Raw genomic sequence first — 5,377 nt, forward strand, 5'->3', positions numbered from 1 at the left:
CTCTCTCTCTCTCTCTCTCTCTCTCTCTCTCTCTCTCCCCCCCCCGTGTGTGTGTGTTGCATGCATTTATCACTGTGAGGATGCACACCTATGATTACAAATACATGTGTGCTTGCCTCTATATGTGGAGGGTAGAGGTTGACATCAGACCTCTTCCCCGAATCACCTTTCACCTTTATTTTTTAAAGACAGAGGCTCTCGGTAAACTTGAAGCTCATTGGTTTGGCTAGACTGGCTGAGCAATGAGCTTCAGGAATCTGCTTGTCTCTAGAATAGCCTCCTATCCTAGCAATCAAGTTATAGGCACACACCACTATGCTTGGCTTTTTAAAAACTTGAGTCCTAGTGATGTAAATTCAGGTCTTCGTGTACAACTGGAAGAGACTTCCTCCACTAGTTACTGTTTTCTGTTTCTTCTTCCAGTATAGATGTCAAGGCTTTCTGGCAGTTTTATGATTTTATATTTTAGAGATGAAAAGACTGCAGTGCAAGACACAAAACTTAAGTTGACTTTGCAAACTACAGCAGCTGGAAGAGGTAGGAGTTGGGTTCTAATCTTGGGCCTGTTTATCTCCACAGCCAGTAGGGCCACTGCCTTCCCTGGAACTACTTCCCTGTGTTCTTGTTGCCCTTAAATTCATCTCTTCCCAGAGACTCCTGTGGATGCAGACAGGAAGATCAGGCAGCCAGCTCATCTCTATCACTGTATAAGCAGTCAGACGTGAAAGCTGATGGCAGGCATGTGGCCAGCGAGGCCAGTTGTTCCAGCTTGACCAATGCCAGGGTTTCTCTGCCAGCAGTGCCAGGCCCTGCTCTCCTGCTCTGCCAATGGGCCACACACTGTAGTCCATGTGGACACGGGGCTGGAAACATGATTCCCTCACCCCACTGTTCCGTAATATGTTCCTCAAGGACACAGGGAGCACAGCAGCTAGTGTCATCCAGAGGTGGCATATCACTAAGAATGACAGCTGCTGCTGGCTCTGCAAGCCGTCTTTCTTGCTGAACACCCAATCCCACGACTGGTGATTTCCATTTTTACTAACATGCCTTATCCGTCACCAACACTGCTGTCCTCCAAGTGACTATTGATTTCAGATATATTTCAATTTCACAGCCAAGAGATTGCCCTACATTTCATTTTAAATGACTAATAGCTAAGAAATGACTGATAGCCGTGTACTCTTTTTTTATTCAGAAATGGCTCCACAGGCATTATCACAGGATCTGTTCTGTCATGCTTTGTAGGGAAAGGGATGCCTCTCTCTATTTAATGGGTGAGGAAAGGAAAGGGTAGGACTGTGTATTCATTTTAAACATCTCCTCCAACAAGCACAGAACCGAGGTTCCAACCCAGTTTCTTTGACTAAAGATATCACATTTGTGATGTGTCTGACACTTTTTTCCCATAGTTCTTTGCTTGTTCTCCGAACAACTCTGAAAAGTGGTTTTGATATGTAAAGTCCAAGAGAAGGGATTATGAATGGACTCAGGAACAGGGACCATGAATTTGGGGGGGTCAAATGGCCCTTTCACAGATCAGATATCCTGCATATCAGATATTTCATAACAGTAGCAAAATTATAATTATGAGTTAGCAATAAAAAATAATTTCATGATTGGGGTTGCCGCAGCATGAAGGACTGTATTAAAGAGTCACAGCATTAGGAAGGTCATTGTGGTGTTTGACCCATGGGAAATGGCACAATTAGGAGGTATAATCTTGTTGTAATAAGTGTGGCTTGTTGAAAGAAATGTGTCACTGTGTAGGAGAGCTTTGAGGGCTCCTAGTGCTCAAGCTCCACCCAGTGCAGAAGAGAGACCCTCCTGACTGCCTGCCAAAGACAGTCTCCTCTTGGCTGCCTTTAGATCAAGATGCAGAGTTCTTGCCTCCTCCAGCATCATGACTGCCCGGACACTGCTATGCTTCTTGCCTTGATGATAGTGAACTAAACCTCTGTGTTGTTGCAAATATTTAATTTCAATTGAAAATCTCAACCCCGCTCTTAGATCATTTTGTTCCCAGATAAAAGACACGAAATGTTTATATTCATAATAAGCCTTTAAGACACTAGACCTGGCAGATATCTACCCTCTAAGCATCTACTTCCCTCTCACTAACTCTGAGATATGACTTGCCATGTTCCATCTGGGCCACTCTTATCCTGATTGGCCAATCTTCTTAGCCAGTTCTTATGATCTACCCCACTATGTCTTCTCCTCTCTCTACCTTCTCTCTCCCCCTTGTGACCCTGCCTCAGACCCCATGCCCAAGAACCCAAACTCTACTTGCCTGCCTTCTGCCCAGCTATGGGCTATAGGCATCTTTATTCAACCAATAGTTTTAAATTAAGGAGCAAGGTTACATGGCATCACTTAGTATACATGAAGATTACCTCACCCCCTGGGTAAATTAATCTTGGGGCCAGTATTTAGCATTACAATACATAGCAACAGACCAAACATCAACATCCTTGAAGCTGTAAGATAGCCCCAATTAAATTTTCTATGTGTAAGAGTTGCCTTGGTCATGGTGTCTCTTCCCAGCAATAAAACCCTAAGACAGAAACTGGTACCAGGGACTAGGGTAATCCTGTGATAGGCAAATTGGTACCAGGGACTAGGGTGATCCTGTGATAGGCAAATTGGTACCAGGGACTAGGGTAATCCCATGATAGGCCTAAGCATGTTTTTGTTTGGAGAAATGTGGAATTTTGGAATTTGGGGTTTTAAAAGCAGTGCAATGCTTTAAATGGGGCTTATTGGGACATCTTAGTATGAATATGGAAGATGTTGCTGCTGAGGGTGACTTGAACTTTGGGGGTCTGTCTCAAGACGGTACAATGGAGACAAATTTCAGTACATTGCATACAGATCATTTTTGTGTTAGTTTGTTGAAGAATGTGGCTACTTTTGCCCTTGTCTGAAGATCTGCCTGAGGCTAAGATAAATAGATGTAGATTAATTGCATTGACAAAGGAAGTCTCAAAGAAGCCTAGTTTAGACTTTGTCCTGTAGTTCACTCTTGTGAGAACTATTTTGATCAAGTGTAGCAAGCTTAGAAAGGGAAAATATAAAATGTAAGGTTCAAAGAGTTAAGGAGCAGCAGGAAGCAGAATGGAGCTGTATTCTGTATTCAAGGATATTAAATGGAATTAAGGGAGTGGTGATCTCTGGGCAAGATCCCATCTAGCTAAGTTTATTGTTATGTGTTTGCAGTTGAACAAGGAATAGTTAAGTCATGTTAGATATTATTATGATCTGGTGATTGTTTTCATTTGGACACCAAGAGAGAGATGGTTTGTAATGGCTATTCTCAGTTGCCAACTTAAGTATATCCAGAATGAACTACAACCCAAAACTTAAAGATCTTGTGAAAAGGTTTTTTAAAAGGTTTAGGTCCAGGCATGCCTTTAATCCCAGCATTCAGGAGACAGAAGCATGCAGATCTCAATATAATAATATACAAGAATCACCCAGGTGGTACTTGTTTTGAAGGCATGAAGGATCATGGAGAGAAGCTGAGATTTGGCATTATAAGAGGCCAGGAAAGGCCATTGGTGTAGGTGTAATCTCAGTTGCAGTTGACTGCCCAGGTCTGAAGGAGTCATACAAAGAAGGTGAGGCTTGGTACTATGAAGAGAGCCTATGAAAGGCTACTGGTGAACTCTACTTGCAGCACAAGACCCCAGCATAGTGGAGACACCAGTACCATGGGATGACCACCAAGAACAGAAGCAGCAGTGGAGTACAGTCAACCAGAACCTAGAGTGTTACAGAGGGCAGAGCAGATGTGACCCAAGCCCCTCGCAGAAGCCCATAAGATCATGTATGGGTCCCAGACATTGGAATAAGAAGCTGTAAAGTTGAAACTGCCTTGGATAACCCAAAATATTAGAGATGTCAGAGCCACGGGATACCTGTGTGATAATATGGAGTTGAACTAAGCCAAGAAGAAGAAATGTATTGTGGTTAACAAAGATGAAAAGAGTTGAAGATCTAGAGAGTACTTGGACATCAGACATATAGATGCAGAGTTTAGAGTTTAACCAGCTGGTTTTCTGACTTGCTTTGGTCCAGTATTTTCTCACTATGATGTTTTAGAATGGTAATATATATACTATGATGTTGGAAGTATGTGATCTGCTTTTTGATTTTATAGGAGATTACAGTTAAGAGATTACATGAATTTCAGAAGAGATTTTGAACTTAGGACTTTTAAACGTTGTTGAGACTATGATAGACTATAGTGACTTTTGAAGTTGGACTAAATGTATTTTGCATTATTGTATGGTTAGGTATGGCCCCCTTAGACTTACATATTTAAACAAGACTATGGGGGCCAGGGAGTAGAATGTGGTTGTTTGAATATGCTTGGTCTATGGGAAGTAGCATTATTAGGAAGTGCAGCCTTGTTGGAGTAAGTGTGGCCTTGTTGGAATAAGTATGTCATTGTGTAGGTGGACTTTGAGGTTTCCTAGTGACCCAGCTTTGCCTGGTGCAGAAGAGATGCCCTCCTCCTGGTTGTATGCAAAAGATAGTCTCCTTCTGCCTGCCCCTAGATCAAGATTAGGATTCTCAGTTCCTGCTCCAGCACCTTGCATGCCCAGATACTGCCATGCTTCCCACAATGATAATAATGGACTGAACTTCTGAACAGTAAGCCAGCCCCCAATGAAATTTTGTCCTTTATAAAAGTTGCCTTGGTCATGGGTTCTTTTCACATCAATAAAACCCTAACTAAGATAGCTATGAAGAACTATTCTATGGCTTCTGAAAATACCAGTTGTTGAATATTCTTGAATGAAAGCATAAAAACTCAAAAGGATTAACTGTTTACCCCCAAGTTATACAACCAACAGTGCTAAAGCTAGAAACTGAATCTAGTTTCTTGATATAGATCAAGCATAAATTGATACCTAGACCATCCTTACTGTTATTTGAGGCATCCCTTCCTATTCAGACTCTGGAGGGAAGGGAGTCAGGACCCGAGAATCAAGGTAACGACTTTTTGTCTTTACCACTCAATCTACAGGACCACAATGTCTCTTCTATACAGACAAGTCAATTAAGTCCTAGATAAATGCTGTAATCCATCCAGGACCATGTGGATGAACACATAGGGTCAGGGAGCATTTCTCTTCCTTGTAGCAATTACATTGAGCATAGGAGAAAGAACAGTCACAGAGTTTAGACATCTGCTGAGTCTCCCACCAAGGATAGTCTGTGAGTGATTGCTATTTTTTTACTTTATTGTTAATTAATTAATTAATTAATTTTATTAGATATTTTCTTTATTTACATTTCAAATGTTATTCCCTTTCCTCATTTCCCCTCAGAAACCACCCCCCCCTCCCCGAAACCACCCCCCCATCCC

This window comes from Mus pahari, chromosome 7, assembly GCF_900095145.1.
Source record: "Mus pahari chromosome 7, PAHARI_EIJ_v1.1, whole genome shotgun sequence".
Lineage (NCBI taxonomy): Eukaryota > Metazoa > Chordata > Mammalia > Rodentia > Muridae > Mus > Mus pahari.